This window comes from Canis lupus, chromosome X, assembly GCF_011100685.1.
Source record: "Canis lupus familiaris isolate Mischka breed German Shepherd chromosome X, alternate assembly UU_Cfam_GSD_1.0, whole genome shotgun sequence".
NCBI classification, from domain to species: domain Eukaryota; kingdom Metazoa; phylum Chordata; class Mammalia; order Carnivora; family Canidae; genus Canis; species Canis lupus.
The window spans coordinates 39384284-39408633 of NC_049260.1; the positions used below are offsets into that span (position 1 = coordinate 39384284).

The 24350-nt window shown below is 39.5% G+C and overlaps 1 pseudogene; it reads left to right on the forward strand.

Annotated features, from left to right (window-relative positions):
* Nucleotides 1-24350, forward strand: part of LOC100684054 — a 60287-nt pseudogene that overhangs the window by 14719 nt on the left and 21218 nt on the right.

Sequence of the window (24350 nt, forward strand, 5' to 3'; positions counted from 1 at the left end):
TTACATATAAGTTTTTCCTCCCAGGGATTTTATTTGTCTGCAATCATTGCCTTCAACCATGCTGTATTGAATATCTTTTGTATCCCTTAATGATACCTTGGGTGGATTCCAAAGCTTTCTTGTCACTTTCGGTTACTAAAACTCAGCTCAATCTAGTTAATGCTATGCGTGTTGAAGTGTTCGGCAGTAAAATATACTGATGACTGCATTTTACTTTGAAATGGATCCAAAAAGTTAAGATAAAGTCATAAATGAGAGAAACATGAGGAGAAGCATAGATATGAGATAAAGCAAGCATAGCAACATGGTAAGCGTAGAGTCAACAGGGTAAGTATATGGGTGTTTATTGTATAATTCTTTCAACTTTTCTGTTTAAAAACATTCATCATAAAAAGTTGGGAAAAATAAAAAGCTCCTTTCCTCCCCCCACCTTGATTCTCAATTAAAAGCATGAACTTCAAGCTCAATGGCAGTCCCATATCTTCCCTTCTTTCGGGGGCAGCTGACCCAGGGAATTGTGACTGTGTGAGTTGCTGAGATGTAGGAAGCAAGTAAAGCCCACCTCTGGAAGATTTCAAAATAGACCCAGTGGGCTCCCATGCTCTTGCAGTCAAGTTGTGGTTAAGTACCCAAGTATGGAATTCAAAGTGAACAAGGACAGGTCTCACTGTCCAGTGTGGGCTCAGAGTGAAATGGGGAAGCAAGTGGATCTATAGGCCTGAGTGTGTTGAGTCTTCTAGAAGACTGGGTCTCCTATTTAAAGTGGGGATACTTAGTGATGAAAGGTTAGACTCACCTATACCGATACCAACACTAGAAAAACCACCAAAAAAACCAAACCTTAAATAAAAATACAATCCAGTCAAAATACAATCTTAAATTTCCAGGGGCATAATCCTTTGAGCTAGTTTCTCTTCTGATGAACATGATTTTCTGCCTTTCTATTGCCATATGAAAAGTAAAATTCTACAATTTGAAATGTGGACTGGTTGAATAACATTTTTTTCAGATTACTTTCCAGGGCTGGCCCTTCCAATGTGATGGCATTTAGGAAGTATCTTGGAGGGGCATGTCTTCCCCCTCTCCAGCTACTTTCCTTCTGTCTATGGTTCACGTGCCCCTCTGTGTCTTTGCATACCATTACCTCACAATACCTTGGCTATAAGCTAGAGTCTGCACTGCCCTCTCTCTTCAAGCCTGCCTTCCCCAAACCTTGGTCCTCTGTTGCCCCTTCCCTCCCATGCTCCATTCCCAACCTTGCATTTCCCATCTGTTGTCATGCCTTGGGGAACCAGCCAGCCAGTCAAGGTCTTCATGGTATAGTACTAGTGCCTAGGCACTGTCACTTAACACAGGTCTTTGTGCATAGTGGTACTGAGAGCAATTGCTACACTTCTCCACCACAATTCTTAGCAGACTATGAATGAGTCAGTAGAATTTAGCGGCTATGTCACTGTGATGGTGATGTGTCAACTTAGCTAGGCTATCGTGCCCAGTCGTTTGGTCAAACACTAGTCTAGATGTTACCAGGAAGGTGTTTAATAGATATGATTAATATTTCCAATCAGTTGATCTTAAGTAAAGGAAGTTACCCTTGATAATGTGGGTGGCCTTCATCCAATCAGTTGAGGGGCTTAGGAGAAAAACTGAGATTTCCCAGAGAAGAAGAAATTCTGCCTCAAGATTGTAACATAGAAATTTTGCTAGAGTGTCTAGCCTGTTGGCCAGCTTATAGATTTCAGATCTGCCAACCTCCACAACAGTGTGAGCCAATTCCTTAAAATAAATATTTCCCTTTCCCTCTTCCCCATTCTTTCTGTCATGCTTTTGGCTTGTTGGCATCTGTACCCCTTTCTACATCTGGGGAGCCCACCTATGAGAGGCTCAGGCATAGATACACAGACATTGAAAACAGCAGGTTATTGAACTCCAAGATGGCAGCCACTATGCAGGCCCAAGACTCAGGTATGCCCTCTTGAGTTCACCTCTGAAGCCAGTAGCTAATGCCAACCATGACAGTTTAGACCATTACAAACTATCCATGCTGGAGGGCCAGGTTTTAAAAATTTCCAATTTTCTAGGGAGTAATATTTTATAACAGACCATAAAAATGAGTCACTAGAGATGAATAATAAATGAAAAAAGTCATAAAACTACAAACCTCAATTATATATTATTAGGTTCTTGACAGAAAATTACTCCATCAAAGTACTATAAAATTTCTAAATGCTTATTTTCAAATTCTATACTTGTTGCAGATGAATAACAGACATTTTGGAGATCCCTCCACCATGAGTGCAGTGACTTAGACTTTATTCTTGGAGGGATGCAGAGGCAGGGAGCAAGATATTCAGTGGCAGGGGAAGTAGTGAAGGCATCTCCACCAGATTCTTCCTATGGTATGACTTGACTAATTTCTGGCTCCTGATCTACTCTCCCCACTGTTACATTTCATCCATTCTCCAAGTTGGACTTAGCATCTTTTCTGGACTCTGACTACCCAATATCCTTCCAATAAAATATATCTGAACTAAAATTAGCCATGACTATTGTTGGTAGTCTGTAGCCAAGAACCCTGACAAACACGAATATTCACAAATATTTACTGTGAACTTTTTTTAGATATTTATTTTATTTATTTGACACATACAGAGAGAGATAAGAGGGACAGAGGGAGAGGGAGAGAGAGAATCTCAAGAAGACTTCCCACTGAGCATGAAGCCTGACGCAGGGCTCATTCTCATGATCCTGAGATCATGACCGGAGCTGAAATCCAGAATCGAACACTCAAGTGACTCAGCCACCCAGGCACCACTTACTGTGAAAATTTTGAAAGGATTATGTGAGCTAATGGGAATAAAGTGCTTACATGAGGCTTAGAACATAACAGGAGCTCAAGAAGCAATGTTAGACAGACCTCTGGTGACCTCCAATGATTTTCTGATTTCTGGTAGCCACACCTATCTGTACTGTCCTGCCTTTGAATGTGGGTGGGAACCTGTGACTTGCTTCTGATCAATAGAATATGACAAAAGTGATGGGATGTTCCATGACTACATTATATTATATGATGCTATAGTAGAAGATTAGAGGGAGATTCTCCTTGCTGCTTTGAAGGAGTAAGCAATAATGTGAGAAGTCCACATAGGAATTGGGAGAGAAGTATACCTTTAGGACTTGAGGGAAGTCTCCAACAGTTAATAAAAAGCCAGGGCCCTCAGTGCTACAGTTACAGGGAAATGAATTCTGCCAACAATCTGAGAAAGCTTAGAAATAAATCTTCTCCCAGTGGACCCTCTGACAGCTAGACCTTGACCAAGACCTTGAATGTAGTCAGAGACCTAAAACAGTGTACCCAGCTAAGCTGTGGCTGGACTCCTGACCTATAGGAACTGTTGTTTGTATTGCTAAGTTTGTGGTAATTTGATATGCAGTGATAGATAACAAATACAAGTAGTGATGGTTTTTATAATTTCTTAAGTAAATAATTGTGAAAATCAGCCCCAGTAACCATGATATACTTGACTAAAAATGGATGCCACTTTCCCAGGCACCCAGTACAAAATCTTAAAATAAATCAAAGAGTAAAAACTGAGATCTTCCAAGGGGATAGTCAAAACATCAATTCAAGGATGAGATTTCTTTAGAGTCCCATTTAAAAACTAATTTTAGAAATAAATGGAACTTGATGCAACCACTTTGGAAAACCTTTTGTAGTGTCTACGGAAGTGGAACAAATGCCCACTGTATGATCTTACAGTTCGACTCTTGGTTATATACCCAGCTCAAATGAATGCTTATTTCCACCAAAAGACATGTACAAGACTATTTATAGCAGCACTATTCACAATAATTTTAAACTAGAAACTGTTTAAATGACTATGAATGGCAGAATAGATAAATTGTGGTATATTCACGCAATGGAATACTACATAGTGATGAGAATGAATGACCGTCAACTACATGCAACAATATGGATGGATCTCACAAACACAATGTTGAGCAAAAAGAATCCAGAGGCTAAGCACATAGTATGATTCTATTTACATAAAGTTAAGGAATTACCCTTGGGGGGTAGTATCTGAAAGAAGCATAAGAGTGACTTCTGTAAAGGGGAAAGGAGAAAAAATGAGTGGGAAATATCAGAAAGGGAGACAGAACATGAGAGACTCCTAACTCTGGGAAACGAACAAGAGGTGGTGGAAAGGGAGGTGGGCGGGGGGTGGGGGTGACTGGGTGACGGGCACTGAGGGGGGCACTTGATGGGATGAGCACTGGGTGTTATGCTATATGTTGGCAAATTGAACTCCAATAAAAAAAATTTTAAAAAAGAGTGACTTCTGGGATGTTGGTAATGTTCTGTCTCTTGATTTTTGAAAAAGTCATCAAATTGTACTCGTGATATATGCATTTATCTGTATGCATGTTATACCTCAATAGAGATTTTAAAATTAACGTGGGGATTGAATTCCACTCTGAAATATCTGCATATCTGTTTAAATGTACAGAGAGTGTGCATCTCTCCAAATTTTCAAGCAAAATGGATTCTCAAGGAAGATGTACCACTTTTATTCTGTGGTTTTGCATCACTGTGGCTTACTTTCAGGGCTTGCTGTCCTGGCTGAGATTAAGAGCAACCGTGATCCTAGAGATGAAGTTTCAGTGTTAGAATTAGGAATGGTACAGGATGGGCTAGAGATTTTGGAGGGTATTTGTGCTCTCCTTTCTAAACCAGATGACAGAGACAACTGTCTCTGCTACCCTGTGGTCAGATTTATCCTGTGTATAGAATACATAATGATTTCTTGTTTTTATTTTTTAAAGATCTTATGTATTCATTTAGTTATTTTTGAGAGACAGAAAGAGCATGAGAGAGAGAGAGAGAGAGAGAGAGAGAGAGAGAGAGAGAGAGAGAGAGAAATGAGCAGGGTGGAGGGATAGAGCAGGGAGCCTGATGCTAGACTTGATCCCAGGATCCTGGGATCATGACCTGAGCCAAAGGCAGATGCTTAACCGACTGAGCCACCCGGGTGCCCGAATACATGATGGTTTCTGATAGACGTGATGGGTCTGGCTATTGATGTCAACTCTCTTACAGTTTAAGTCATGCTGGTCCTTCATCCAGTGATGAGCTGTGACAGAATCATCACTTTTGGACACAAACTGCAGGAAAGGGATATGGGAAGGTTTTAATGGCCCAGTCCAAAAGATAAAGCTAATCCATTAGCTCCACACTTTTTTTTCTTTTAAGATTTTCTTTATTTATTTATTCATGAACGACACACAGAGAGAGAGAATGAGAGAGAGAGAGAGAGAGAGAGAGAGAAGCAGAGACACAGGCAGAGAGAGAAGCAGGCTCCATGCAGGGAGCCCGACTTGGGACTCAACCCTGGCCCGAAGGCAGGCGCTCAACCGCTGAGTCACCCAGGGATCCCAGCTCTACACTTTCTAAATATCTACTCTATTCCAGGTTCTGTGGTTTTCTACACCTGTTGTTACTTTCATGTGCTATTGTTGAATTGTAAAGAAGCCAAAATATTTCTAAGCCAGAAGTAAAGTTGTTGAATTAAGGACAGCATCAAAATTTCTTGATGGCCACTTAAGTCATTTTTTCATGACTTGAACTAGGTGCAGTGGAATATTTGGTGGGCATTTGCTTGCATTTCTATCAATATAGACAACTTTAAGGAATCTTTCCACTCCTATATTGGTCTGCAAAATATTTGAAGGCAACGCTCTCTTCTTATACATTCTTGAATTTTAAGAGTTTAGTAAGCAGATACATAGTTGACCAAACGAAACTCCAGAAGTTCCATATAGAAGGGAAGTTTCATTGCAGTTGAAAGGGGTGAGAAGAGATTATTTCCATAGAGAAGGGAGGTTTCATTACAGTTTAGCGGGTTTAGAGGAGGTTAGGAGACATGCCTCAGACCCATGTTTGCTTACTAATAGGTTTTAATTAAACTGCATTTTAATTTGAGGTGACTTTGGTGGGTTCTGATGGAAATGATGGAGCAGATCGGGCACCTGACTGAGACACCCTTTATTGGAGTCAGCATAAGCAAATAATAAAGACAGTCTCTGTCTTGGTAATAGTACTCTGGGACAATTCCATATGCATGCTTTCCAGGATCTGTCTGCTGGGAAAGATATTGACATCAATAATTATAGTAGCAGTTCTTTAATATAAGTGCTACATTGGTCTGGGTCCAGTTGCAGATTATTAAATATATTCTATTTAGTTTAAGCATGAAAGGAATTAGGAAATTTAGGAAATTCTTGGGAGGATTAAAGGAGCAGGTTCTGGACTGGACTTCCAGGAGTAATGTAACTGGCTCACCAAGGGAGCTTCTACCTTTACTGGAGAATGATCAGGAGCTGGGGCCTCAGGATGTTTCTGCCCTCTCTTGATTTTAAGACTACATGACTCCAGCTGCCCCCTGCGGATGAGGAAGCCATTGCCATCACTCTTGGCTCAAGGGCACACCTCCTCAGCTGCTTCATGCCAACAAAGAAGAAGTTCTGTGTCCTGCTTGTAAGTACCCACCAGAGTAGAGACTAGGCACTGGAACCTCTACTATCACAGAAAAACCATCTGCCTCCACTGTTATGCTTGCTAAGAGGAGTATGGTCTCCCTCTTATCCCTACCCTTCAGTCCTTAAAGAGGTGAATAAGCCCAGTCACAAGAAGAGCCTGAGCTCTAAGACAATATGGAAAAGGTAATTTTTAGCTTTCTAACCTTCAGATCTCAGTAAGACATGTTATAAGTCATCGGTCCTCATACTTGAGCATGCATTAGAATCACCTGGGAGTTTATTATAACTTAAATTGTTAGGGCCCACCTTTAGAGTTTCTAATTCATTAGGTTTAGGGTGGGGGCCCCAGAGAATTTGTTTCTAACAAATTCCCACGTGGTGATGGTGTTGCTAACCAGAGATCATACTCTGAGAGCCACTACTGTAAGGGAACTGGAATGGATTAGGAAAAACTAATCTGCAATATGTATTACAACGTGCATAAGAATCACCTGAATAGGGTCTGTTACACTAGTAGGTTTTCTGAAATACCCATCCACTGGGTTTATAGTAGAGGTCAAAGGTATGCACTTTGAACTACTTCTTTTGGCTATTTTTATATTGTTGGTCTATTGGAAAATAATTTGAGAAGCATTGGCTTGGAGCAGTTGTTCTAACCCTTGGCCACACATTACAATGCCTCAAAGAACATTAAAAAGTACTGATGTCTTCGTTCCATTCTTGGAAATTCTGATTTGGTCAATGGGGCATGCCCACTAGAACTCTCGGTGATTCAAATGTGCAGCCAAGATTGAAAACTACTGGCCCAGACGAGCCTGTCAACAGAAAGTATCAAGAGGGGTTACCTGAAGCTGGCAGGTTAGATTTGGTTCTTTTCTAGGACTAGTCATGTTGGAGGCCACTTTTAGAGGCTTAGATGATGTGAAATCATTTCCTACATGGATTCCATTGCACAAAGAAGCATCAAAAAGGACAAATAGGCTATTTTTTACCTTGCCATACTTTCAGTAATGGAGAGTTTTCAGTTTTTTGGAAAACCATTTGAAACTTGGGATTTCCGGTCTTTAGGGATCCATTGGTTTCATTTAATCATTAAAATCTTTCAAAGTCTGTTTCACAAGCACAGAAAAATTCTTTCAAGGAGATCAAAACTTTAGATAAATGAGCATGTCATTAAGCTAACTTATGGGTCTATATTATAAATCATTAATGAAAAGACAAAAGGCAAATACAGGGAGGAGGTGAGAATATTTACATATAAATCTTGGATGAAGTTTTAACCCACAATTAGAGCTTTATCCATGTTGTTCTAGAAAGATTGAATGAAAATTTGGTCCTTCTTTAAAATTAATATTTTCTAGCTTGTGTTTAAACTATAGGTTCAGGGATCCCTGGGTGGCTCAGCAGTTTGACGCCTGCCTTTGGCCCAGGGCGTGATCCTGGAGTCCCGGGATCGAGTTCCACGTTGGGCTCCCAGCATGGAGCCCGCTTCTCCCTCTGCCTGTGTCTCTGCCTCTCTCTCTCTCTCTCTCTCTCTGTATCTATCATGAATAAATAAATAAATAAATCTTAAAAAAATAAACTATAAGTTCTTCTAGAGTAGAGGAATTTGTTTTTCACTTTGCATGTCCCTATTACTCAATAGGAAGCTGAAGTGGAAGGGAAGGAGGAGGCAACCTCTTTTTGGGGGGTGGCTTACCTTTTTCTAAACAAAGTGAAGGAGCTGTGGTATTGAATTGGGCCAGGTATGTTACTGCCACTGTAGGGTAAAAAGAGTGAGAATTTTCTACCTCTAAGAAATTATGGCTTCGTGAGTCTTGTTTTCTCTCTGGCTTCAACCCTAGCTCTTTTTCAAGCAAACCAATACATGAATAATAAACTTACTGCATGACTAAATTATAGCTGCAGATTTTGGCCCCCAGGGAAAGGAAGATTGAGAGAAAGCAAAAGAGTGAGAGAGGCAGATGATTCATCAACCATTTTGGGTGGAGAGGGTGGATAACTAAAGGTTTAACCTTTTAACTCATGGACTTTGGTATTTGAATCATTTGTGGGATGGAAAATTTTCCAAAATACACCATGCTTGTCTCTCCTTTTTTGGGTCAATGATACTGGTTTCTACACTTTTTCTTATCCATGAAATTCATTCATTCATTCATTCATTCACCCATCCAACAAGTATTAATTGAACATCTACTCTGTGCCAAGCATTGTGCTCAGCCCTGGGGATATAAATGTGCAGAATACATGGATCCTGTTTTCCAGGATCCTATACCTACAGTGTAGTAGATACAGCTGCAGATGGATATTCTGTTGGGTGAGGCTAAGGGAGACCTGACTCCAGCATGGCTCACGATGGCCTTGTATGAGAAAGTCAGTGAAATCAACTTCCATTTTGGCCATGAGCCCCATTCTCATAAAGACTGCGTAAAATATGTCTAGTTGTATGATCACCTAGGCAATGTGATATGACAGTTTGTCTTCAAATAAAAAAAAATGCATACCAAAGACTGAAGCAACTTTTCCCAGATCACAAAGACAAAGAAACTTTTCTTTATTCTTCCTATTGTGGTTAAAGTGGTCACTTTAGGTGGGTCTGCTGAAAGGCCTTTGGATTGGGCCTGATTGGAGCAGGGCCTTAGTTGAGTGAACTCATTCAAAATCAAAGACCTTGTGCCTGCAAATCCAGAGATTGCAAATTAACTCATATTTCTAAATGTCACTATTTAGTCTTTAACCTGACAATAATACCCTTAGGGAAGAGAAGTGTATGGCTGGGTCTAGAGTAGAACAAACCCTACGAAACTACCATTAACCGAAGTCACAGGAAATGGATACACAAATTAGAACACTGATATGTAATTGATAATGAAAATCCTGAGGTTTGCTTTTTTCAGTTGTTAGTAAGTTCTCTCTGGATGGGAAGCTCCAATGGAGGCCCGAATATGAAAAGAAGGCTGCCTATGGGCAAGGAAACAGAGAGAAGGGAGGTATCTGGTGATTTTAATAACTGCTAGCATCTGCTTCAATAGCTAGATGCATCCATCTCTACCACAGGAACAATATTTACTACAGGGTCTAGATAGCTATGTTCATGGGCCAGGGCACCATTTCTCCTTTGACATGCTGAATGGGCATTGCCACTTTTAACCCTGACCGTCTTTTTTTGGTTCTGTGTGTCCACGATGACTACCTCTTTCTCTGGATGCTGCATTTCCTTTATTTTTTTCCAAAGATTTTATTTATTCATGAGAGACACACAGAGAGAGGCAGAGACACAGGCAGAGGGAGAAGCAGGCTCCATGCAGGCAGCCTGACGTGGGACTTGATCCTGGGTCTCCAGGATCACACCCTGGGCTGAAGGTGGTGCTAAACCCCTGAGCCACCCAGGCTGCCCTCCTTTAGCTATGCCAGCCCTGCTACACCTGAGATTCTCTTTCTGCTTGATGATCTATTTTTTTAAAGTTTTATGTGTTTATTTTGTTAATTAAAGTCTCTGAGTTCTGGTAGCGTCTTCCTGTAGATTTGCTCTCAGTGCCCCATGTTTTGTCAGCTTAGTGAGACAGCTCGTCATCCGAGGAGCTTTTTTATCTCACTACTGAAAACATTGTTCCAGAGCCTCCCCCATGCAACCACATTGAAGCTAACCTCCTGCTGAGCCCACATTCTGGCTTAATACCCCCCACTTCCCACTCACTTCTGGTTCCCTAGTCCCTTTCTCCTAAGAGAACTCCCTACCTTGGCAACTAATCACTTGCACAATAACTCCTGTTTCAGGCTCTGCTACTCAAGATGGGAAATTTAAAATATTTAAGTAGATTAGTTCACATATAGACTAAGACTGGTTAATGTATCTTCAAGTTGGATGCTTATTCCTTTAGAATTCTTTGAGTTACTACTGGTTGTTAGTTGTTCCCTCCACCATCACACACAGAATTGAGAGGTCTAAATGCCTATGGTTTTAAGGGCTAGACATTATAGGTGGCTGATTTTCCCCAGGTGAAGTTATGGGATTTCTTCTTTTCCACTTTGGGATGACTGCCTATCTATCCCTGCTGTTTTTCCTCTGTGGCTATTGTGATTATAGCATTTTTTCTTAGATCTTCCGCTATGCTCCCATACCATCATCTTCTCCTTTTCCTATTGCTTAGCCTCAAAAGCCAATAATCTTTGATGGCAAATGAAGGGACATGGTCAGAAAGACCATGGGGAAATAGTCCAGTTGTACCACACCATGGCTTTTGCTCAGATGTAATGTGACATATTAGCCATTTGTCCACGTGGCTTCAAAGGAGAAGTGCCTCATCTCTTCCAGAACCTTGGGAAAACATTCTGGCCATCTCTTGTGGAATGAGGTAGAGAGGGGCCTATAGCCACCCTGACATAGCTAAAACATTAATTTTTTGTTCCTAAGAGTTTACATTCTTACAATTCTTTGCTTTCTCTGATTTCAGCAGACCTAGGCTACATCAAGGTGGTGCAAATTGCAACAGGGCTGCCACTTGGCCATAAATGTGGGGTAAGCCTCTCTACTGGAGGGATGTCACTGGTTCTGTGGCGCATCTCATGTTTTGGTTACTGGACTCCCAGGTGCAGGTGGAACAGAAATGACAGCTGCTCAGTCCATATGGTGCTTTGGTCCTGGACCTGTGGCAACATTTCTGCAAAGTATACTCCAGCAGGTCCCCTTACCTGTCTGTCACAGGGCAAGATTCCTTCAATGCTTGGTGGATAGCTCTGCTGACTTGTCAGGTGCTAGCCTCCCTTGCTATCAACTATTTTGCACAAGGCAATCCTAACCATTTTCAAGAGACCCTCCTTTCTTTCCTCTCTTCTCCCTCCAAACTTGGTCTAGATGGGTGTGTTGGATAAATTTGTCACTGCTCTGTGGCACTGGCTTAGGCTCTAGATAGCTTCTTTACATAGTTGGAGTAGAAATAGGAAGCAAAATTTTCCTGTTTCAGCACCCTGCCCCCACCCCCAGGCTCGAAGACTCTTGGTTTTTCCCTATCCCATCTCCAGAGAGTCATTCAAATCTCAGCATGGCTCTGCACAGAAGCCAACGAAAGATACACTTCTTTCATCCCTCCTTTTCGCATCAGAGACTCTCAGTACCATTCCTGAAAGGAATTCCCTGGTTAGATGCCCCTAAGCAAATTGGCAGCAGTTGGTAAAAGAACACACAAGGATGCCTTCCTGGGGTGGGTAGCATGTGTTTTGGGGACCCTGTATGGAAGGCCTGGCTGTGAGGGTCCTAGTGTTTCAATGGCATTCAGATAAACAGAAACAGCGTGTTTTCCCTCACTGTCATACCAAGGGAAACATTTAAGAAACCATCTGTTGTGTGTGTGGGGGGGAGTTGGTCTAAGGCAGAATTTTCAAAATCCCTTTCTTCTTTTCACTGAGCAAAGTCTCAGCTGCTGCAACAATTTCTGTCATCTGCACCTGGGCTTGGGAGGAGCACTTGTCAGGAGCCACTGGATTTCCATTCATCTCCTCCCCTCCCCTCCCACACCATGATTGCTGAGATTTGCTGCTTTGCCTCCACATCATGCTCCTATATTCAAGACTAAGACACAAGCCCTTCTCTCAGAGGAAAGTGACAGTTGCTACCTCAGGAAAACAATATGTACACATTGGGCACAGAAAATGAAAGGACATGAGAAGGATACTGGGGGAGCCCTTGAAAGACAGAAGGAAGAGTGGAAAGTTGGTGACAAATATGTGTATAAGTAAAGCTTTCTCCACGGAGGAAACTACAGACATGGCTTTGCCATGCTTGGGTTGCGGCCCTCAAAAATGCCTTCCCTGGCTGATGGAGTGCCTCTGGGCTTTGGAACTAGACAGAAGCAATCTGAAGCCTGTCTTCCTATCTACAGCTGGTGCCAGGACGCAACTACCTCTCAGGCTCCGTGACTTCCCCTATAAACCAGATGATAATACTTCAAGTCACATTCGTGAAGTCTACCAGAGGGAGCCTGTGCAACCTTCCTGACATGCGAGAAGTTCTCAGGAAGTACTTGTTACCTTCTCTTTTCCTTAGCCTATAAGCCTTGCCAAAACAAGAAGTATGCAGTTTCCTTAGTGGGAAGCTGAAAGAACCAAAGACCTCAACTTCAGCAGATTTGAATTGAAAATTTGAATTTTCCCCCTGAGTTCTTAGAAATTTCCCATTTGTCTTTCACATATTTTTTCAGTTTCTGAACTTCTAGTAGCTCTTACATGTGATTTGATTTTAATGAGGCTGTTCATTACATGTTCATGGCTGTTACGTTTAATTGGTGTAATTTATGTATTCTCATTATATGTACTGCTAAATATTACAATTGTTTTAGTTTCAGAGGCTATTTATTTACTTATTTATTTTCAGTTTTATTGAAATATAGTTGACATGTAACATTGTGTAAGTTTAAGGTGTACAGTGTAATGGGTTCGATATTTGTGTATGTTGCTAGATGATCACCACAATAAGAATAGTTGACACATTCATCACTTATGTGTTTATAATTTTTTGAGTGTGGCGAGAACTTTTAAGATCTACTCTCTTAGCAATTTCCAAATATACAATAGAGCATTGTTAACTATAGTCATCATGCTGTATATTACATGTATATTACATGCTGTATATTATTTACCTTATAACCGGAAGTTAGTACCTTTTGACTATGTTCACCCATTTTCCCCTGCTCCTGCCTGTGGCAGCCATCAATCAGCCCTGAGCTCCATTTCTGCAGATTTCACATGTAAAAGAGATCATTCTCTGCTTGACTTATCTCACTTTGCATAATGCCCTCAAGGTTCATCCATGCTGCTGCAAATGGCAAGATTTCACTCTTTTTTGATGGCTGAGTAATATTTCATAATATATATATCTATGTATATACAATGAAATATACAAAAATATATATACATATATAATGAAATATACAAAAATGTATATACATATATACACATATATACATATATAATGTATGTATATAATCCATATATGTATATATATGTATATACCACTTCTTTATCCATTCCTCTTCCCAATTTTAAAATGGCTTTTGTTAGTGTTGTTGTTATTGAGTTGTATGAGTTCTTTGCATATGTTGAGTATAAACCTCTTATCTCATATATGGTTTGCAGATATTTTCTCCCATTCCACAGGTTGCCTTTCATCTTGTTGATTGTTATTTTTGCTATGAAGAAATTTTTTATTTATATATTATTTATTATTTTTATTTATTTATTATTTATTTATTTTATTTTTATTTTTTGTATTTTTTTTATTGGAGTTCGATTTGCCAACATATAGTATAACACCCAGTATTCATCCCGACAAGTGCCCCCCTCAGTGCCCGTCACCCTGTCACCCTATCCCCCTGCCCACCTCCCTTTCCACCACCCCTTGTTCGTTTCCCAGAGTTAGGAGTCTCTCATGTTCTCTCACCCTCTCTGATATTTCCCACTCATTTTTTTCTCCTTTCTCCTATAATCCCTTTCACTATTTCTTATATTCCCTGCATGAATGAGACCATATAATGTTTGTCCTTCTCCAATTGACTTACTTCACTCAGCATAATACCCTCCAGTTCCATCCACGTTGAAGCAAATGGTGGGTATTTGTCGTTTCTAATGGCTGAGGAATATTCCATTGTATACATAAACCACAGCTTCTTTATCCATTTATCTTTCGATGGACACCGAGGCTCCTTCCACAGTTTGGCTATTGTGGACACTGCTGCTATAAACATCGGGGTGCAGGTGTCCCGGCGTTTCACTGCATCTGTATCTTTGGGGTAAATCCCCAGCAGTGCAATTGCTGGGTCGTAGGGCAGGTCTATTTTTAACTCTTTGAGGAACCTCCACATAGTTGTCCAGAGTGGCTATACCCGTTCACATTCCCACCACCAGGGCAAGAGGGTTCCCTTTTCTCCACATCCTCTCCAAAATTTGTTGTTTCCTGTCTTGTTAATTTTCCCCATTCTCACTGGTGTGAGGTGGTATCTCATTGTGGTTTTGATTTGTATTTCCCTGATGGCAAGTGATGTGGAGCATTTTCTCATGTGCTTGTTGGCCTGTCAAACTCTCCCTCTTCCCAGAAACTTTTTAGTTTGATGTAGTCCCACTTGTTGATTTTTTGCTTTTGTTGCTGTGATTTTGGTGTTATGTCCAAAAACTCATTGCCAAGACCAATATCAAGGACCTTCTTTCCTATGTTTTTTTTCCTATGAGGTTCACAGTATCAGGCCTTATGTTCAAGTCTTTAACCTATTTTGAGATTTTTTTTTTGTAAGTGGTATGAAAATGTCCAATTTTATTTTCTGCATGTGGTTATCCAGTTTCCCAACATCATTGAGGAGACTGTCCTTCGCTCATTTTTGGCTCCTTTGTCAAATATAAGTTGATCAAAATACGTGAGGGTTTATTTCTGGGCCCTCTATTCTGTTCTACTGAATCTGTGTGTCTGTTTTTATGCCCATAACATATTGTTTTGATTAATGCAGCTTTTAGTATACTTAAAATTTTTTTAGTTTTTATTTAAATCCCAAGTAGTTAACATACATTATTAATTTCAGGTGTACAATATAGTGATTCAACACTTCCGTACAACATTCAGTGCTTATCACAACAAGTGTGCTCCTTAATCCCCATCATCTGTTTTATTTTTAAGTAGGCTCCATGGCTAGTGTGGAGCCAGCTGCAGGGCCTGATCTCACAACCGTGAAATCAAGACCTGAGCTGAGATCAAGAGTCAGACACCTAACAGACTGAGCCACCCAGGTACCCATTCCCATCACCTATTAACCCATTCTCCCTACCTACTGCCCGCCCCCCGCCCCGTAACAGTCAGTTTGTTCTCCATAGTTAAGAGTCTGTTTCTTGGTTTGCCTCCCTCTCTTTTTTTTTTATTCCTCTTACTCATTTGTTTTGTTCCTTAAATTTTACATATGAGTGAAATCATAAGGTATTTGTCTTTCTCTGACTGACTTATTTTGTTTACCATAATACTCTTTAGTTCTACCTACATCATCACAAATGGCAAAATTTCATTCTTTTTATGGCTGAGTAATATGCATATATATATTTATATATATATGCATACACACACCACATCTTCTTCATCCATTCATTAGCTAATGGACACTCAAGCTATTTTCATTACTTGGTTATTGTTAATAATGTTGCTGTAAACATCAGGGTGCATGTATCCCTTTGAATTAACATTTTTGTATTCTTTGGGTAATTACCTAGTAGTACAACTGCTGGATCATAGGGTAGTTCTATTTTTAACTTTTTGAGGAATCTCCATAGTATCTTCCAGAGTGGCTGCACTAGTTTGCATTCCTACCAACAGTGCAAGAGGGGTCCCCTTTCTCTGCATCCTCACCAATGCCGGTTGTTTCTTGTGTTCTTGATTTTATCTATTCTGAGTGGTGTGAGGTGATATCAAATTATAGTATTGATTTGTATTTTCCTAATGGTCAGAGCACCTTTTCATATGTCTGATGGCCATCTGTATGCCTTCTTTGGAAAAACTGTCTATTCCTGTCTTCTGTCCATTTTTTAATTGAATTATTTGTTGTTTGGTGTTGAATTCTATAAGTTCTTTATATATTTTGGATACGAACCCTTTATCAGATATCATTTGCAAGTATCATTTCCATTCTATAGGTTGCCTTTTAGTTTTGCTGATTGTTTCCTTTGCTATGCAGAAGCTTTTTATTTTGAGAAAGTCCCAATAGTTTATTTTTCCTTTTGTTTCCCTTGCCTCAGGAGACTTACCTAGAAAGAAGCTGCCACAGCCAATGCCAAAGAAGTTACTGCCTGTGTTCTCCTCAAGAATTTTTCTGATTTCAGGTCTCACATTTAGATCTATTAATCCATTTTGAATTTTTTATTTTTGTGTATAGTGTAAAAAAGTGGTCCAACTTCATTCTTTTGCATGTTACTGTTCAGTTTTCCCAACATCATTTGTTGAAGAGACTGTCTTTTTTCCATTGAATATTCTTTCTTGCTTTGTTGAAGATTCATTGACCATATAGTTGTGGGTTCATTTCTGCGTTTTCCATTCTGTTGTATTGTGCTAGTACCATACTGTTTTGTATGTGCCAATACCATGCTATTTTGATCACTACAGCTTTATAATATAACTTGAAGCCTGAAATTGTGAAGCCTCCAGCTCCAGCTTTACTTTTCTTTTTCAAGGTTGCTTTGGCTCTCTGGGGGCTTTTGTGGTTTCATACACATTTTAGGATTGCTTGTTTTAGCACTGTGAAAAATGCTGCTGATATTTTGACAGGGATCACATTAAATGTGTAGATTGCTTTGGATAGTACAGATATTTTCACAATATTTGTTCTTCCAATCCATGAGCATGAAATCTCTTTCCATTTCTTTGTGTCACCTTTATTTCATCAGTATCTTATAGTTTTCTGAGTACAGGTCTTTCACCTCTCTGGTTAGATTTGTTCTTAGGTATCCTATTGTTTTTGATGCAATTGTAAATGAGATTTATTCCTTTATTTCTCTTTCTACTGCTTCATTATTGGTGTATAGAAATAAAATGGATTTCTACATGTTGATTTTGTATCCTGAGACTTTACTGAATTCATGTATCAGTTCTAGCAGTTTTTTTGGTGGAGTCTTTCATGTTTTCTATATATAGTATCATGTCATCTCCAAATAGTGAACATTTTACTTCTTTGCCAATTTAGATGCCTTTTATTTCATTCTGTTGTCTGATTGCTGTGGCTAGGACTTCCAGTACTATATTAAATAAGAGTGATGAGAGTGAGCATCCCTGTTTCTGACTTTTGGGCAAAACTCCCAGGTTTTCCCCATTGAGAATGATATTAGCTGTGGGTTTTTCATAGATGACCTTTATTATATTGAGGTATGTTCTTTCTAAACCTACTTTTTGAGGAGGGTTTCTTTTATCATGAATGGATGTTTTACTTTGTCAGATCCTCTTTCTGCATTTACTGAAATGATCATATGGTTTTTATCCTTTATCTTATTGATGTGATGTATCACATTGATTGATTTGTGAATATTCAACCACCTTTGCAACTTAGGACTAAATCTCACTTGATCATGGTAAATGATTTTTTAATGTATTATTGGATTTGGTTTGCTAGTATTTTATTGAGAATTTTTGCATCCATGTTCATCAGGAATATTGGCCTGTAGTTCTCTTTTTTTAGTTGAGTGTTTACCTGGTTTTGGTATTGGGGTAATGCTAGCCTCATAGAATGAATTTAGAAGTTATCCTTCTTGTTCTATTTTTTGGAATGTTTTGAGAATAGGTATTAACTCTTTTAAAAATGTTGGTAGAATTTGTCTGTGAAGCCATCTGGCCCTGGACTTTTGTTTGTTGGGAGTTTTTTGATTACTGATTCAATTTCCTTGCTGGCTACCCATCTGTTCAAGTTTTCTATTTCTTCCTATTTCAGTTTTAGTAATTTATATGTTTCTAAGAATGTATCCATTTCTTACAGATTGTCCAGTTTGTCAGCATATAATTTTTCATAATATTCTCTTACAATTGTTTGTATTTCTGTGGTATTGGTTGTGATTTCTCCTCTCTCATTTGTGATTTCATTCATTTGGGCCCTTTCTATTTTCTTTGTAATAAGTCTGGCTATAGATTTGTCAATTTTATTAAGTTTTTCAAAGAACCAGCTCCTGGTTTCATCAATCTGTTCTATTGTTGTTTTAGTTTCTATATCACTTATTTCTGCTCTACTCTATTATTTCCTTCCTTCTGCTCACTTTGGGCTTCATTTGTAGTTCTTTTTGTAATTCCCTTAGGTGTAAGGTTAGGTTGTTTATTTGAGATCTTTCTTGCTTCTTGAGGTAAGCCTGTTTTGTTACATACTTGCTCCTTATGACCACTTTCATTGCATCCCAAAGGTTTTGGACCATTTTCATTTGTTTCCATGTATTTTTTTTTATTTCTTCTTTGATTTCTGGTTGATCCACTTACTTTAGTAGCATGTTGTTTAACCTCCATGTTTGTGTTCTTTCCAGATTTTTTCTTGTGGTTGACTTAGGTTTCATAGCATTGGGTCAGAATAGGTGCATGGTATGATTTCAATCTTTTTGTATTTGTCAAGGCCTGATCTGTGATCTCATATGTGATCTATTCTGGAGAATGTCCCATGTACAATTGAAAAGAATTTGTTTTCTGCTGTTTAAGGATGGAATGTTCTCAATATATCTGTTAAATTCATCTGATCCAGTGTGTCATTCAAAGCCATTGTTTCCTTGTTGATTTTCTGTTTAGTTAATCTGTCCATTGATGTAAGTGCAGTGTTAAAGCCCCTGACTATTATTTTATCATTATCAATTAGTTCCTTTATGTTTGTTAATAAGTGTTTTATATATTTGGGTGATTCCATGTTGGATGCATAAATATTTATAATTATTAGATCTTCTTGTTGGATTATGCCCATTATTATGATATAGTGCCCTTCTTCATCTCTTGTTACAGTCATTGGTTTAAAACCTAGTTTGTCTGATGTAAGTATGGCTACTCCAGCTTTCTTTTGATGTCCATTAGCATGATAGATGGTTCTCCATCCCCTCACTTTCAACCTGCAGGTGTCCTTAGGTCTAAAATGAATCTTTTGTAGGCAGCCTATAGATGCGTCTTTTTTTTTTTTATCCATTCTCACATCCTACATCTTTTGATTGAAGCATTTATCCCTTTTACATTCAAAGTAATTATTGATAGATGTGTATTTAGTGCCATATTATTACTTATTTTGTCATTGTTTCTGGAGATTTTCTCTGGTCCTTTCTTGTCTTTGTGACTTTTGGTCTCTCCTTTGTACTCAAAGAGTCCCCTTTAGTATTTCTTGCAGAGCTGGTTTAGTGGTCACAAAACTCCTTCAGATTTGCTTGTCTGAGAAACCATCTCTCCTTTTATTCCAAATGATAGCCTTCTTGGATAGAGTATTGTTGGCTGCAGATTTTTCCCATTCAGCACTTTCAAGAGATCATGCCACTCCCTTCTAACTTGCTAACTTTCTGTTGAGAAATCTACAGCTAGTCTTATGGGTCTTCCTTTGTAAGCTAAGGATATCTTTTGTCTTGCTTTAAAAAAAATTTTTAATCACCATATATTGCAAATTTAATTACAATATGCCTTGGTGTTGGTCTGCTTTGTTGACTTTGATGGGATTTCTCTGTGCCTCCTGGATCTGGATGTCTGTTTCTTTCCCCAGACTAGCAAAGTGTTCAGCTATTATTTCTTCAATTAAATTTTCTGTCCACTTTTCTCTCTCTTCTCCTGGACTCCTATAATACAAATGTTATTAAATTTGATGAGGTCACTGAGTTCCTTAAGTCTATTCTTGCGTTTCATAATTCTTGTTTCTCTCTTCTGTTCAGCTTCAGTATTTTCCATTATTTTGTCTTCTAGGTCTCTGATTCATTCCTCTTTTTCTTTCATCCTTCTGTTCATTGCATCAAGCCTGTTTCTAATCTCGTTTGCTGTATTCTTTATCTCCGATTGATTGTCTCTTAATTCTTTTATCTCTGTGGTAAGGGTCTCACTGATGTCTTGTATTCTTTTCTCAAGCCCAGTGAATATCCTTATGATCATTGCTTTCAATTCTCCATCAGGCATGTTACTTATATCTATCTTCCTTAGATCTCTGGCCATGGCCTTATCTTGTTCTTTCACTTGGAATGAATTCCTCTGTCTTCACATTTTGTATAAGTCTCTGCTTTCTTCTCTGTGTTAAAAAAGTTAGTTATGTCTCCTGCTCCTTGAAAGTAATGTCCTTGTGAAGAAGAGGTCATGTAGTGCCCAGGGCCTGGTACTTCAGGGAGTGTCTCTGGTATGTGTTGATGGTTGTGTTTTGGCTGTTCTATCCTTCAGGTCAGTTGTCTGCAGAGACTCTCCTTGCCTGCTATGGGCAATGTTTGGCCCCTTGCTCGATTGTGGCAAATTTTAACTAGGTGTGCTCTGGTATGCTTGTGAAATGAGACCCGACACTACTTCCACCACAACTGAGGCCCTACAGAACTCTCTGCTCAGTAAATGTGGTAGGGGCAGGGGCAGGGTTTTGTGCTGGTCTTCTGGGGAAGGGGCCCACTGCATCAGGACTGAGGCAACTGTTACTGAGAAGGGCAGTCCCACCAGAGTGCAGGGACGTGGGGCTTGCTGTATGCAAATTAAGCAGCTAGTGTCAGTGCTGCACTGCTTCCTGCAGGTGGCTCTGTGTTGAAGGAAATGGTGTCTGTCAGCCAGTTCATTTATTCCAGGAGAGGTGTCTCTGTGAATGATGTCTCTCAGGAACACGCTGAGAAGAGTGAATAATTTCCATCCTGTGTGCCCCAGTCATTCTTTAGATAGCTGTTTCCACACTGTCTGCCTCTGTGTTGTTTGCCTGCCTTCTCTCCAGGAGCACTGCACTGCTCTCTGGGCTCTATCCCAGCCAATCCTGGTGGCCTTTAAAACCTCAGGATCTAAGTCCCGCTGGTTGAAAAAATTCACAAAATTCAGCACCTTTTGTTTCCCAAGCCGATGGTTTTGAGGAAACATTCTCCTTTTGAGTTCTCCTATGTGCTCTTGTCTCTCTCCCCCTTTTCTGTGACTATGGCTCCTTCCTCTCTGTAGTGCCTGTGATTTGTCTCTCCCTTACACCATTTCTCCACACTTCCTACCTTCTTCAGTGTGGCCTCTTCTCTTCCTTTAGTTGTGGAGTTTGTTCTGTCAGTCTTCAGGTCAATTTCTGGGGTATTTAGGATGGTTTGATAGTCATCTAGTTGTTTTCATGGAATGAGATAACTCTAGGGTCCTCCTACTCCGCTGCCATCTTCCTCATCATCTGTAATATACTTTGAAATCACAAGTGTGATGCCTCCAGGTTTGCTCTTCTTTCTCTTGGCTCTCTGGAGTCTTTTGCTCTTCCATACAATTTAAGGGTTGTTTTTTTTTTTTTTCTGTTTCTGTGAAAAATGCCCCTGGTTATTTTATATGCATTGTATTGACTCAAATATGGCTTTGAGCAGCGTGGACATTTTAGTGATATTAATTCTTCTGTTCCATGAACATAGGATATCTTTCATCAAAGTCTTGTAGTTTTCATTATATGGATCTTTTACTTCCTGGGTTAAATTTATTCCTACATATTTTTTTTTTGTTGTTGTTTTTGATGCCATTGTGAAATGGGATAGCTGTCTTTATTTCTTTTTAAAATGTTTCATTGTCACTGTATTGAAAAGCAACTTATTTCTGAATGTTGATTTTATATCCTGCAAGTTTACTGGGTCAATTAATTAGGTACAATAAACTTTTTGGTTGAATCTTTGGGGTTTTCTATATATATCATATCTGCAAGTAATGATAGTTTTACTCTTTCCTTTTCAATTTGAATGCCTTCATTTCTTTGTTTTGCCTAATTACTCTAGCTAGGACTTCCAGCACTATGTTGAATAGAAGTGATGAGAGTGGGCATGCCTGTATTGTTCTTGATCTTAGAGGAAAATACTTTCAACCCTTTATTATTGAGTCTGATATTAGATGTGGGTTTGTCATATATGGCCTTTGTTATGTTGAGGTTTCTTCCTTCTGTGCCCAATTTGTCGAGGTTATTATTTCTGCTGTTGAAAGTTCCCATTCTGTGTTTGCTTTTCTTGTATCTATTTGACTGAGGCAGAATTGGGGGCAGCCGAACATTCTTGGAACCACTTTCACCAAAGCTATTAAAGGTTCCCTGGGCATGAAGGGGTCATCCCTTTAGGTCTTGGGCTTGAGGGGGAGACATTTCTTTTTTTTTAAGATTTTATTTATTTATTAATGAGAGACACACAGAGAGAGGCAGAGGGAGAAGCAGGCTCCCCACAGGGAACCTGATGCAAGACTTGATCTCAGGACTCCGGGATCACAACCTGAGCCGAAGGCAGATGCCCAACCACTGAGCCATGCAGGTGCCCCTGGTGAGGATATTTCAATCTTTAGGTTACATACGGTTGCATCACCTTCACATAGGAAAGACTTAAGTTGAGGTAGTCTCCATGGCTTTCCTTTTTATATGAAATAATACACATTCATCCTTGTGAATGACTCCCAGATTGTCCTGCCAACTGAACACCAACATGATGGAACTGGATGCAGAGCTGAGCGGCAGTCTGAATTCCAAAAGTAGCAGTCAACACCCCTTATATGAAACCAAAAGCTGGAGCCTCATTTCCTGAAATAGATTAGTGTTCTAGCTTTCCCATCTGCCAATTGTAATACAAAATTTGTAGTTAAATTTGAATTCCTCAGTAACTGTGTCTAAGGGCCTCTGGTGCTCTCCTAAAATTAGTGAGAAAAAGTGACAGTCCAAGAGCAGCTCGCTCAGGTCCATCATCTTTATTTAATATCAGCACATTGTTGAATTACAAGAAATTAGAGTATTGGGGCAGGAGAATGTTCCTTTCAGGGGGTTTATTCATAAGTTTTCATTTCAGACAGGGTGACTCCCTAGGTGCTGGAATTAGAAGAGACAAGAAGCAAAGTCTGCTAGTTTTCTTCATTTATTTGTCTCTGCTCACAGCTAACTTCCCATTTTGATTTGAAATAAGACTGTCACAAGAAGTTGTGCTCTTCAATTTCATCATATAGGTGACCCTGAAATCACAAAAATAGGGAGAATGTCTGAACCTAACCCATTGCATTGGGAGCTGAAAAATAGAGGAGCAATAGTATGGCCACTACTGACTGAAGGCACTGGTTTCTCCTTCAAAAGACTGCAACATAAGTTCATCAGAAGGTCTCCTTTTAGTGGTGGTAGGAGACTATGTGTCAGAAAGCTGCCCTGGTGTGACTGAGTTTGCCCCTTCAGGATATTCTACTGTGAAGGGGCTCTTGGATTATTCTCTGATGTTGGCAGGTGCTAAGAAGTTACCCAGACCTCTCCACAGTGATGGAGAATGTCTGAGTATGAAATATGATAGGCTCATAGTCTGACGATCTTGGCTAGTTCTTTCATACAACAATTAAGAACATGGGTTGTGGAGTCAGATAAATTGGATTAGAATAGTGATGTTACTGTTTTCCATCTGTGTAAACTTAGGGGCATCAGCCTCTCTAAGTCTTGGATTTCTCATCTGCCAAAGAGAGTGTGTTAGCATTCTCCAGAGAAATAGAGTGAATAAAATATGGATATATGGATATGGATATATATCATGTGAGGAGAGAAGAGAGAGAGAGAGAGAGAGGAAGAGAGGGATGTATTTTAAGGCACTGGTTCATGTGATTGTGGAGACGTAGTAGGTTCAAAATCAGTAGAGCAGGCCAACAGGCTGGAGACCTAGAGTAGAGCTACAATTCAAGTCCAAAACATGTCTGCTGCCAGAGTTCCTTCTTGCTCAAAAGAAGTCAGTATTTGTTTTCTTCAGGCCTTCCACTGTTTGGATGAGACCTACCCACATTATGGAGGGCAATGTGCCTTACTCAAAGCCCACCAGTTGAAATGTTAATGTCATCCAAAAGCACCTTCATAGAAACATCCAGAATAATGTTTGACCAAATATCTACATACTATGGTGTAGCCAAGTTGACATAAAATTAGCCATGACATAGAGATAATAACACTTAACTTTAGGAGACTAAAGTCTCATAAAGGAGACTTTATGAGATAATCTATGTTAAGTCAAAAGAAGTTGAGCCCTCCATAAATGATGGCTACAATGACTACTATTGCTATTTTTCTTAATTGAGCTATTAGTAGCCAAAGGACCAAGATAAAAATTGGTATAAACTCTCTGGAGGGAAAGTTGGCAACATGTACAAAAATCTTCAAAGATTAGTTCTTCAAAGTGTGCTT